The sequence below is a fragment of the Dipodomys merriami genome, unplaced genomic scaffold (assembly GCF_024711535.1).
Source record: "Dipodomys merriami isolate MVZ:Mamm:240054 unplaced genomic scaffold, mDipMer1.0.p SCAF_14, whole genome shotgun sequence".
In the NCBI taxonomy this organism is placed as follows: domain Eukaryota; kingdom Metazoa; phylum Chordata; class Mammalia; order Rodentia; family Heteromyidae; genus Dipodomys; species Dipodomys merriami.
The window spans coordinates 18,403,256-18,417,076 of record NW_027202715.1 but is presented as its reverse complement, the minus strand read 5'-3'; the positions used below and the strand labels follow the sequence as shown (position 1 = coordinate 18,417,076).

Genomic DNA, 13,821 nt, shown 5'->3' with positions numbered 1-13,821 from the left:
AAAGTGGTAGAGTGCTAGCTTTGAGCAGAAGCAGCTCAGGGAGAGTACCCAGGACTGCCTGGAGGACTTCCCAAGATCAGGCAAAAAATTAATAAATTCAAAGACACAATTACCATGGGATCCACTACTGGGTATATAGCAGAGATCAAAGTCCTGTCTGCACTGCTGTGTTACTGCAGATTACTCAAAATAATTTGAATAACTCACAAGATATAGATTCACCCTAAGATAAATGGATAAATATAGTTTGCCTACACAATGGAATACTACTCAAGCATAATCAAATGCTATCATTTATGGCAATATGCATGAACCTGGAACAGTTCAGTGCTGAAGCACAGAACAATAATGTATGGTCTCCATGTTGAAGCATCTCACCTTGGGAGAACAGTAGTCAGAGGCTGGGAAGATAGGATAAGGAAGAGTGGCCAAGAAGTACCAGCTCAATAGAATGGATAAATTCTAGTGTTTGATGCCCAGGAGAGAGACTATTATATATTGAATATTTCAAAAATCTAAGAGGAGATTTCCCGTGTTCTTACACAAAGAACTGTAAAGCATTTGAGATGATAGCATTACTATGCATATAAGTATCAGACTCTTCCCCATAGGTATGCATGTATGTTAGTGAAAAGTTTTGAAGAACATATTAAAATGTAACACTAGAGTAGGAATTCAACGAAACATTTTAACAGAAATAACATCCAACTAGGGTTCATCATTTTGCATCAGTATGCCATTGAGTTCATTTCAAGGAATACTTTACTCCATTCCATTTTAAGCCTCTCTGCTGAGAGGCCTCCATGACAGTATCTGACTCCAGGGACTGCTCTATGAATCTTCCTTTGCCCCAGGTGAGGAGAGTTGCCAGCTATCTACAAGGCTGGCCATCTAATCCTAGACAACCATCAGAAGTACAAGGATAAAGAATACAAGTCTAAGGGATTCTGAATTATTCATAGGGTAGGAAGGGGCACCCACCTATAAAATGGGTCCAGAGACCATGAAGGACCTTCACACTGGATATTCCTCCTCCAGAGGAGCCTAGGCCCCATTATTAGCCAAGAACCTACAACATGCCTGTACATTCCAATAAAAATAGAAATAGACCCATGAACTGGCAACTTGAGAGCCTGGTAGAACCAAAGAATGTGACATGTCTTACCTGCAACATGAGAACAGTGCTTTACTACCCTATAAGGAAATGAGAGCCATCAGACTTGGAGAAGGACCAGAACAGACTGGAGACTCCCAGTTACAACCAGATGCTGCTCACACTTAATCCCAGGGCATTTCAATTCCTTCACTACCTGCCAATTAGGCAGACAATTTTGAGTTTCTACTGTCCCCTTGTCAGTTACTCCTTGCAAATACTGGTACCATGGTATCAGGCAGCAAACCCTTGATCAGAATCTCAGGAATCAAACCTAAGAATAGCACTCACAAATCTCAGATGTCCTTGTACAATTTCTATGTGTGGAAACACAGCTATTACCAAAAGCTCATTTCAGAGGTCAGAGGGGCATCAGATTAAAGGCAGAGGATATTTCACTGAAAAGGTATTGGGCCCTAGGTATAGCAAGGAGCTTACAAACTTCATGACTCCACTTCTATTATGGTAGCTGCCTCCAAAACTTAAGAGAAATAGCTGGCCAAGGTTGAACATACCAGTAACAGGCCACACAGCAGGAAACACTCTTAAAGTTTTACAGGGAATCAACTCAAGGCCCCAGATCAATGAGATTTACCATGATCTGTTATAGCATCTGGGTATAATAATACATAAGAAAAAGTAGTAATTGGGAAAAGTAGTTACACTAGGTCCCAAGAAGCTGGACTAAGAAAGCCTGGCAAGTCATCAATTCCAGCTGATTGGGACCCCAGTGAGACTCTATCCAAGATCCCTAGGTAACCAGAATGGAGGTCCTAGCTTTGAGCACGGGCCCTACAGGATCATCCTGTATTTCCCAGATGACCACCAGCCTCAGAGGGGACACTTCCAGAACGAAGTTCTAACATCACCTAGCATGACGGGGGCACAGTCAGCTAGCTTTCCAGATCAGCTTTCTAATCATGAATAGTAATCAGAGACACCAGAAAATTCTTCCAATTCCATACCACCAAGTCTCTGATGTAGGTGAGAGATTTACCTGGATAATGGACATAACCCATCTAATAACCAGATCCAGGATTAAGCCTGAATAAAGCAAGACGTGAGCAAGATGTGAGCAGCTGTTTACATCATTTTCTCTAAGTATTCTGGACCCAGACTGTGGAGACCAAATTGACTAATGAAGCCAACAGCTAGATGGAGGGAATCAGATTTTCTGTCATATCTGAAAGTGACTATAGGACCCTAAAGGGATATAAACTTATTAGTCGATTCCAAGATGTAATTCCAAATCAATCAGGGATTGGGCCTACAAGCTAGACTGAAAGATGGGGGCAGAGACCAATAAATAAAACTCAAGGTAAAGGGTGGGAAGGACTCCACCCTTTGAAATATAGGCTAGAAGAGCACCTGCCCATAGACCACATCACTCATAGATGAGAGAAACAGGTGGCCTGGAAACCCAAGGCCCATACTCATGGTGATTTCATAGTCAAAGGGAAGTCTGAAGGATGATGCATAAGGAAAAGTAGACTAGACACTGAAGCAAGAGAAACTCTAGGCCATAGACAATGTGGAGCAAACATGTGCACTCATTCAGCAAGACCACACTTTGAATACTGAAGCAAGAGAAACCTCTAGGCCATAGACAATGTGGAGCAAACATGATCACTCATGCAGCAAGACCACAGTTTGTATACCTGATATATATTACCAAACACCAGAACCCTGAAGAGTGGGCATGGGCCTGGCCAATGACCCAGCACATGCAGGCTCCTCAGGAGTCTGGTCTTGCAGAGGCTACAAAAGTATTTTGATTCCAGAGAGAATTTTGGCTACCCAGAAGTTGGCAGAAGTGTGTCTTACTCAAAGCTATCCTCGTCTGAGTGAAGGCTAAAGGCCATTTCCTCTTCAAAATGAAGCTAAGCATTGTTAGAAAAGAACAAAGTCCAAGGAGGAGAGAGAAGGACCATTACTATCTCATGGTCATGAAGCTTTCAGCTGAAGAACAACTGCCCACAGGGGAAGTATGGGTCCCGAACTAACTCTGAGCCCACATAGGATAGACAAATCCCATGTTACTACACAAACAGTAGACAGAGACCACTCCAGGGCCAGAGCTCAAACTGTCTCAGCCAGGCAAAAACCCTCCCTGGAAAGAGACCGATGCTGAGACCAACAGCTGACAGCCCCACCCCAGACAATGCCATTCCATGCCAATACCAAGGACAATAGCAATTCCATGATAAGAGAGGGGTACTAGAAGAACAAACTCCAGCAACCATCAAGACTCAGCAAGGAGCAAGGGCCTAAGCTGCATGACCAACCATAAGAGAACATGTCCATAGCAAGATGACGTTACCTACCTTTTCATTAATAACAAGAATCAGAGAAAGATACTGCATGAGCTACCCCTCACCACTGAGGCCAGAAGAAAAACACAGGGGGAGGGGTCTTGAGAATCACCTCATGCGTGCTCTTGCTCAAGCTTCTGGAAGAACTCTACCCCATTCTGGCCATTACCCACGAGGAATATGTACCCCACCTGCCTGGGAAGCTTCCACAAAGAATCCAAAGGAATTCATGATATACACAAAATAGGCAAGACATGTACTTGGTTATTAATTCATGAATCTTCTGGAGCAGAGGGCAGAGGTAGGACGCCACAGGAAACTAAGAATTTTTCTGTCCTCATAAACAACACCTCTATAGCAGAACCTGAAGGGAACAGCGGACTTTCAGCCAATCATATACATCAACATCACAAGCAGCTCAGCTTCTCAGCAGATCAGGTAGACCCATGAGATCAATGCGCATCCTCAGGGACAGGCTGGATAGTTCAGAGGCCATCCATTGTATTGAAACCAATGCCTCTGCTGTTTGCTCCACCAAAAAGTGGACAGGGCCTTTGTGGGGGTTCAAGCTGAACATCAAGGTGCTGAAGGTAGATATCTAAGCAACAACCAACATGACTTCCTAATGGCCAAGCTATTCCTACCAAGACCAAGACAACATACTGGGAGGAAAAGAAATTCATGAGTATGTCTCTGAAAAATTCTCAATTATCATCTGAGACAGCTAGGCTCACAAAGAAACTAGTGCAGCTTTGTTGGTTGCTTCACTCCAAAATGCCATTGCCCACATGGGCAGGAATTGGGACATACAAAGACAAGGGCAGCCTTGTTTGCTCTGCCTCTATTAAGCACCACTGGCTGGGGTACCAGTCTTCAATGGGAAACAAAGAAATATGACCTACCTAGTTTCAGTTAATGGTCTGAAACATGCATTTCCCACATACCAGGTTTCCAGTTTATGTGTGGTTCCTGTCCATACCACCAATACTAATGCACACTTGTGCATTAGTTAATGCACACTTGTGGCTGCCTGAGACTCCCAGGGAGTCACTAGAAAGCAAACACGTGCTCAGTTTTAACCTTGTCACTACTGGAAAAGAAGTTCCTTTAACACACATTTCAAGAACTTGAAAGTTAAAGGCACAAGACAGTATGGAAAAAACAACCTTCAAGAAACCTCCTACTGGTGACTTGTTTATCTGCTGCCATGGCGCACAGGTGAGCAGCAGATGGCATGGTCTCTGGGACTGAGATTTCAAGGGCCTCAAGAGGGAGCACTGCTTTGTGAGCTGCAATGTAGGAGAGGATAAATAGAGAACTCTCAAACCGCACTCACCCATTCTGTCCCATGGACTAATTAAAATAGCTACACCTTAACTGCTCCTCTGAAACAGGAACCAAGACCAGGTTCCTCAATAGATCCTCGTCATCATCCATGCTTTAGCAGAATACGTTTCCTTTCATTTCCATCCTTGGAAATTTTCCTTCAAAGGGCTGTTCAAGAAATGGATTCCAGTTTAAAATTGCAAATAGGGCAAGTATATGAATTCATCTCTCAGTCCTTGGTATTCAGTATTAACAGTCACATACTGGCTAGATCTGGGATAGAGACAGGGGATTGTCTCCCAGGTCATGCATACCCTATTAATGTGACTTGCAATTCAACTTTAAAGTCAAATCAACTCTCTTGAAATTTCAAAATTACACATTTACATTTGATAATATATAAAATTTGAGTAATTGGCTTAGAAGACAAACTGCAAGGAGGATAAGCATTGTGTGTTTGACATCATTCTTGCTAATATATCCTATTGTTATCAACACTAGCAATTTGAGAGAACCAACCTCAGTGGCTGAGAGGTTACTCTCACCTCACAGATACAATCATTCCCTTCTATGGTTCAGAGATCAGACACCTTCCTTCCACATTGGGGCTTTGACTTCTTGGTCCTCCAGTTTTGTAATAGACCCAAAAGAAGACAGGTAAGCATTTCATGTCCTGGTCTACTGCTTAGAACACGCTATGGCAACACAGTCTAGCCTGTGACCAAAGAGAGAAGACCTGCAGTCTTGGGAGGACCAGCATCTTTTTGAGAATGAGAAGAACCACTTCTCTGCATCCCTTTCCCTAGGATCATCATCTTACTGGCACTGCAAAAGTTATATTTTTGACTTTTTAAAATGTCTGAAGTGGTTTCAGTGTTGGAAGTACTCTTACTAATGGCTCCTAATGACACTCCCAGATGACCCAGACCAGGTAACACTAACTCAGTCTGCAGGTTCTTGTATTAGCACTCAAGTATCCCTTGAAGTCACATAAGCATTCACAGGAATGATCACTGTTACAGAATTGCTGTCTCCAAGACATGTGCTGTATGCATAGGTGACCAAGGTAAATACAGTGTTTCATAGGCTGTATCATTATGTAAAACCTAGTCACTGACACTAAACCATGTGTGACAAAACTATAAGCCTAAATATTTTTGCCAGTTATCATGGCTTATAAATACATTAGGTGAGATATATTGCATGATTTTCAATTTGTAGAATGTAGTCTTTAAAATACATATACATATAAATGTACATGTATACACACATTACCCATAAAGCCAGATACTTATGCATGAAATATTTCTAAAACTTAGAACTAATCCTCTCACTGAACACTAGAACATGATAGCCACTGAAACATCCTCTCAATACCAGTGAGACCTCCTCTCATATCTTTTTCTGAGGTCCCTTATGAAAGGTCAAAGAAGAATCCAGAAGATCATATCCTCCCCTGATCAACAGAAGGCCAAGACAACTCTCAGGTCAAGGTCAAGCCAATCCTAGTTGGGCTTAAATCAGGATTAGCTCAAGGGAGAACTCTAACTGTCAAGTCTACCTCCAATAATAAGATCCAGGGTTTTCTCTCTGGTAACCAAACAAGAACTGTTCCGGAACAGGAAATGCTCAGGAATTGCAAGTCAACACATGGGCCCACAGCTTCAAGAAGATGGAACACAGGGCTTCATGTATCCAGCAGCATTAGAATTGGGTCCATCTTCATTTTCTCCCATTCTTAGCACCCACTTGGTATTTATAGCCAACAGACAGCAGGGGAAGGCAAGCAGGGGAGAATTTCTCATGTCTGCATATGCTCGTTTTCAGAGATCCCCAATTTTTCTAAGGCAGCTGTAGAACTGCCATCACTACGCCTATACACAAAACAATGTTGAGGAAACAGAAAAGCCAATTATCCACCTGTCATGGATCTTTTACTAAAAGGTGGTGCATTCCTTCAATATCAGGAACTCATGAGGCTGAGAAAGAAGGGTCACAAGTTCAAAACATGGCCAGGAATGTTGTTCAGCTAGCATTTTCCATCTCCAACTCCAAGTGGGGGGAAAAGATCCTAAAGGAAGATCATATCCTACCTTTATGATAACTGTGCTGGCTCATCTATCACCTGTGTCCTGTCAGTTCAGGTGCTCCTGCCTTGACAAAATACATCCTTCCATTCTCCTCACAGTGTTAACAAGCCATCTATTCTCCATTCCCATGTCCTCTTCACATCACAGTATCTTCATACTTCATACATAAATTTCTATTTCTGTTTTCAAAAATACTCAAGAGTACAGGAAAAGTAGAGCATTCTTGATTGGCTTCCATTGAGAAGAGCTTCTGAAGTTATGGAGATCTCAGGTGTACAGTTTCCTGATGATTCCCACTAGCTACACAAGGTTGGGAATCAGAGAAGCCTGACATAGAGACCAGAGTGAAGGATCAGCTCTTCTGGTCATAGTCAAATAACTTTTTCTTTCTCAAAATGGATTATCTTCCTATCTTAATTCTTCTTAGACACATGCTATGCCAACAAGCTGACAAATGCCTCCCCCAGACTCATCAAGGCCTTTTCCTTTCTCCCAGTTTTTTTTTCTGGGGATCCAGTCTTTCTCAAAGCCCTTAATGCATCTGATTTACATCTTAGCTGGACAGGGTCTCACCAGGTCCTGCTGACCACTCCACCCCAGTGTAGCTCAGTGGACAGCCACAGTGGTTTCATCTGTCAAGAGTGAAAAAGGTTTATGCTCCGGTTCCTCCTAGACTGACACTGACTACAAGGTACACCTGCTTCTCTCAGGCCTACTAAGGTAAAGCTGTCTGCATCCCTGAAGATGAGATTAACAAGGAGCTGACTGCCCTGTTTTGTAATCCTTTCCATTTCTTTTGTCATCTCCAAGTGGTTTTCTCACTTCTGCCCCGAATGTGTGGTTGCCCTTCCGTGTGACTTTTGTGTGCCCTCTAATAACTTCTCTAATGGCTTTATCCTTAATGTTCAGCCCCTGCCTCCCAAGACCACTTTCCTTAGATGCATAAGCCTAGTCACAACCAAGGAAGTATTACTAATGATCTTGGCCTTGAAAAATCACCACAATTAGTCAGCATGGATGTGCTTCAGAACTGTAACAAGGAAGCAATGGTAGATCTACCCAGAAGAACAGCCCCCACCCTCCCCTTGGCTTGTCTTCCTCAGAAGGAACCCACCACAGCCTGACCCAAAATCACATCTGTGGCCCAGGCATGCCCTCATCTGATGGACTTGCCTTCAAGCATTGCTACCTGGCCCTGATCCTCCCAGCCACACCCTCATTTGCCCAGCCACGCCCTCAAACCTCCTTGTCTTGTCTTCAGCTGCCCAGCCAGGCCCTCATCTGCTCAGTCCTGCCTCTTTCCTACAGTGAGAGGCTCCCTAGGCTCTGAGGTCATTTCTGCATTGCTGTGGCCCATACCTCCTTGCCCTTCCCTATATAATTCCTCTCCTCTGTCCTAAACCTTCATTCTATGCCCATCTCCATCTCCAGCAGGCCAGTAATCTGGTCTTTCTCCTGAATAATCTCTTTCAGAAGAAGTCTGGTGCAGGCTGTTTTAATTCAAATGGGTGGTGGACAGGACTCATGGAGAGTGAAAACTTTAGAAGAAATTCTCCAAGAAAAGAAGGAGAAAACAAGAGGAGAAAGCAGAGATAGAACACTTAAAATGTTCTGATGACTGGGATTCCAAGAAGGACTCTGCTGAACAAGGGGAGCAGAGAGATCCCCCAATGGAGATCACAATCAGGAATTTGCCCTACAGAAGAGAGGACATGATGGAAGACAGGGGAGAGGAAGAGGAGTCTCTGGCCATCCATCCCTCACAGCAGATGTCTCAGCGAGCAAAGGCCCATCGCAGCAAAGAGAAGAGAAAAGAGAAGCACAGACATGTCAGCCGCTCAGCAGAAGGGGGGAAGCATGCTCCAGTGAAAGGAGAAAGCAAGCACGGATGTCAGAAGGGACACCTAGAACAACAGGAGCAAGACCACCATGAATGGGAAAGAGAGAAAAGGAGGAAACTGGTAAGAGAACGTCCCGGGAGGGAGGGGGACCGCCTCGAGCAGGTCAAAGGGAAGCAAGGATGGGAGCACAGGAGGAGCAAGCACCAGAAGGAGACACGGGAACAGAAGGGACAGGGATGGCGCCAGGAGCCTGAGGCCCGCAGGGAGGGCTTGGCACACCACTGGAGGACCAGGGAGGCCTACAGCAACAAGGGCAGGGCCACTCCCTGGACAGCCCTGTGTGGCTGCCCAGGGAGAGCTTTGCACTGGGAGCCAGACCAAAGCCAGGCAAAGGAAAGAAAACTGAGGCAAGAGATCTGCTGTCTAACCTACAGGACAGTGTCAGTGACAGGGAGAGGAAAAGCAGCTCTGCCAGGTCCTCAGTGGAATCAGGCTCGGGCTCGGAAGATCCACGGAGCCACTGGGAGGAGGCCTCAGAGCAGTCTGCAGACCTAGGAAATGAGGAGGAAATGAGTGAGGGTGAAGAGCCAGGCCACGAAGACCACATCTTGGCTGTTCCACAGTCGGGATCTGACAGAGATTACGGGGACAGTGAAGAGGAGGAGGAAGAAGTGGGCGAGAGGACCTCGCAGAGCAGCATGTCCACCGCAGGGGACCACCCTCCTGACTCCCCAGCACTGTGGCCCACCGAGCCCAAGCAGGAGCTGCCCAAATACCTGCCGGCGCTGCAGGGCTGCCGCAGCGTGGAGGAGTTCCAGTGCCTGAACAGGATTGAGGAAGGCACCTATGGGGTCGTGTACAGAGCCAGGGAAAAGAAGACAGATGCCATTGTGGCTCTGAAATGGTTGAAAGTGGAGGGGAGAGAAGGGTTCCCAATCACATCCCTGAGAGAAATCAACACCCTCCTCAAGGCCCAGCACCCCAACATTGTCACCATCCGGGAGGTCGTGGTGGGCAGCCACATGGACCAGATCTACATAGTGATGAACTACATGGAGCATGACCTCAAGAGCCTCATGCAGACCATGCAGCAGCCCTTTCTGCCAGGGGAAGTGAAGACGCTGATGCTTCAGCTGCTGCACGGGGTGAATCACCTGCATGACAACTGGATTCTGCACCGGGACCTCAAGACCTCCAACCTGCTGCTGAGCCATGAAGGCATCCTCAAGATCGCTGACTCTGGGCTGGCTCGAGAGTACGGGATGCCCCTGAAGGCCTACACCCCCGTGGTGGTGACCCTCTGGTACCGAGCCCCCGAGTTGCTGCTTGGCGCCAAGGAGTACTCCACACCCGTGGACATGTGGTCGGTGGGCTGCATCTTTGCAGAGCTGCTCACACATAAGCCCCTGTTCCCCGGGAAGTCAGAGATGGATCAGATCCACAAGATATTCAAGGATCTGGGGACTCCAAGTGAGAAAATCTGGCCTGGCTACAATGAGCTCCCAGCAGTCAAGAAGATGACCTTCAGCCAACAACCCTACAATCACCTCCGGAAGCGCTTCGGGACTCTGCTCTCAGACCAAGGCTTTGATCTCATGAACAGGTTCCTGACCTATTTCCCTGGGAGGCGGATGACCGCAGAAGATGGCCTCAAGCACGAGTATTTCCGTGAGAACCCCCTCCCTATCCACCCTTCCATGTTCCCCACCTGGCCTGCCAAGAGTGAGCAGCAGCAGCAGCAGCAGAGGGTGAAGTGTGGCACCAGCCCCCAGCCCCCCAGCGGTGGTCTAGGCTTCAACTGGCTGGGTGAGAAGGAGGAGGTGATGGAGACAGGCTTCCACCTCACCACCACCAACCAGGGGGCCTCAGCCATGGGTCCAGGCTTCAGCCTCAAGTTCTGAAGTATAGCCACCCCGCCTCACCCAGTGCTGCTCTTCCATCCAGAGCCTCCCTCAGCCAGGACACCTGACTGGAAACACTGCCGCTAAACCTCTCCACTTGTTTTGTATTTTGATTTGTGAACTTGTATAATTAAATGACTATTTCCTTTAGGAAGAATAAAAATAAACTCTTTCCTGCCTGAAACAAGTAGTGGTCTCTTGTTTGAGAATCTTATACAAGGGAACCCAACTATCTGGTGTGATAATCCCCACTAAAAATTGAAGGTATCTGAGTTACTAATCACTGGCAGAAATTTCCTTCTATTGTCTGGCCTCAGTCTCTCCTGCTGCAGGAAAGTTACTGTCTCCCCTGACACAGTAAAGAAAGGATATCCATGAAAACAAAATGTGAGATCAATACAGAACAAAATTATTGATAAAGGGGAAAACCTCTTGGTAAAGAAAAACCCCAGGCTAAGGCTGATCAGCAGTCAGCTATAGCCCCTTTACATCCTTACTACAAAGTAAAAGAACTTCTCTCCGTCTCTCAAGCTTCCAAGCCTGGCAGCTTTGCATTTGACTACAAACTCTGCTGAAGGCCAATGACAAGCTTGAGGCTTGTCATCGGCTGTACTGACTTGCTGTATTAGTCCGGAGCTTATAATAATAATTTCTGTTCAATAGACTTTCCCCACCCAAGATTGTATTTTGATTTATGTAATCCAAGGATATTGTTTGTTTTTTTGTAATCAAGTGTCAATAAATTGATAGTATGGATCATGCAGACCAAGTGAAGATTATGTGTTGCCTATGTTCTTGTGACTCAAAGGCTATGCTTTGCTCTGTAACCTTGCTGCTTGATGCTTTGCAAACATGACCTAGGTGAAACCCCTTCCTATAGAAATCCCATGAAAAGCAAATGGGGCTGTTCTCTGAAACTCAGAGCTGGAGACCGATGCCATATGGCTGGTGAGTGCTGTGGACACTTTTCACAGATTGGGGGGATGAGTCCCACCAGTCCCAGGAAGCTGGGATATTTCATCAGGCCCAGAGGTTTAGGTTTCTGTCTATATAGTGAGGAAACTTAGGAGAAGGTTGGGGGACTAGCAATTATCCACCTTCCAGCAAAAATGCAGGATTACATTGTCAGATTTAATCCCTTCCCCAGCCCATTCCTTTAGTCAAGCTCCTTTGCCACATTGGAACCGATGAAGGCACAAGTTTCCCATTTTAAAGTGGAAGTGAAGTGCTCATTCTATACTAAACTTTCAATAGAGGCACATCTTGAACTCTCCCTAGACTGTCATCACCAATCCCCAGACTCTCAAGGGCCCTTTGCTTCCACCAAACATTTGGGTGTCCTCAGCACACTCCCAGAAGGGCACATTGGCATTGTCTCAGGTTGCTTAGCTAACTATCTGCCCTAACTGATGGATTTCCATCTTTTTTGGGGGGAGGGGTTGGGAGGGATTTTGGGCCTGAACTTGGGGCCTGGACGCTGTCCCTCTGCTCTTCCTCTGCTCTTCAGCTTAAGTGTAGCATTCTACCACTTGAGCCACAGCACCACTTCTCGTTTTTCTGCTTATGTGGTGATGAGGAATCAAACCCAGGGCTTCATGCATGCAAGGCAAGCACTCTACTACTGAGCCACATTCTCAGCCCTAGATTTCCTGATTTTAGTCCTAACTCTAGGTTCAACTGCCCTGTCACCTGCAGGTATTCATACTCAGTGTCCCAGTGGTGACAGACCAAGTTCTCAGGACCAAATTGGTGCCTTTCCCATGGAGCTCTGATTGGAATTCCCGTAGCTTTTCCTACCTGAAGTAGCTGAGCACAGACATCACACTTAGGATTATTGCCTACTTTACCTTCTTGTTACTGTCATTGCTGTACCAAGCCTTAAACCTATTTATTTCCCCAGGCTCCATTGCTGTTTATTTACACCAAAAGGCTTCTGAACATATACTTAGCCCTACTCAACCCACACACACTTCATCTATACTTCTCCAGTAACCTTCCAGAAGCATAATGTTCCACTCATCGTAATGACTATGTATTTCCCCACAGAACTCTAAACTCCTAACGGGATGGTAGGGCTGAAGAAAAATACAAAATAATCTAGGCATAAAGCAGAAATTGGAAAAAGGATTCTTGGAATGCAAATACCTGAAGAATACACTTCAGGCTAGCTTCTGATCTTACTTGTCACAGTCTCTCCATATAGTTTGTTCCTCAGGGAACAAGCAGACAGTTCTGCTATGTTCTAGTTGCCGACCAAACAGGAAACCACTGCCACAATTTCTTTCACACCAGCAATCTAGTGCCAGATACTACAATTATTCTGTAAGAAAACACCATCCCCACAACTATTCAACAGATAATAGCCTCAAGGGTATTTGGACCCGAAGAATCAATTATATCTAGCATAAGAAAAACAGGAATTTTCTTTGATATCTTGCAAATATTTAAACATATCTAACATGATTCTGCAGATTTCTTCCATTGCACTCTTCCAAAAAGACAGCACAATACAACATCATCTGAGACAGCTAGGCTCACAAAGAGGCTAATGCAGCTTTGATATCTGCTTCGCCTCGAATGGCATTAACCTCAGAAGCAGGAATAGGAGGCTTACAAAGCAAGGGCAGCCTTGTTTGCTCTGCCTCTTAAGTATCTTAGGCTGTGGTGCTAGCCTTGAAGGGGAAATAAAGAAATATGGCTACCATCTTCAGTTAATGATCTGAAACAAGCAGTTCTTATACACTGGCTTGCTCATTAAAGTGTGGGTGCTGTCCACACTGGCAATAGTAATGTTAATGCACACTTGTGGCTGCCTGGACAGTCCCAGGGAGTCCCAAGAAAGGGAACATGTGCTTAGTTCCAGTCCCTTCCTTGGTGGACAAAATGTTCCCTTAATACCTTCAGGTTACAAGACCTGAAAGTTGAAGACACAAGGCACCATGAAAAAAAGACAAGTTGTCCAAAACTGAAGAACCAACCCTCAAGAAACCTCCCAGTAGTTCTTTGTTTGCCTGCTGACATGGGCACACTGGTGGGCAGCAGATGCATGAGGTCTGGGCTCAAGACTTTCAGGGCCTCAATAGGGAGCACTGCTTTGTGAGCTGGAATATAGGAGGGGTTAAAATAGACAACTCTAACTGCACTTATTCAGTCCCATGGACTAGTTATCATAACTACTTCTTACCAGATCCTCTGAAA

At 45.5% G+C, this 13,821-nt stretch overlaps 1 pseudogene; it reads left to right on the top strand.

Annotated features, from left to right (window-relative positions):
* Window positions 1-8,385: 8,385 nt before the first annotated feature.
* Window positions 8,386-10,623, top strand: LOC138825749 (cyclin-dependent kinase 11B pseudogene; annotated as a pseudogene).
* The last annotated feature ends 3,198 nt before the right edge of the window (window positions 10,624-13,821 follow it).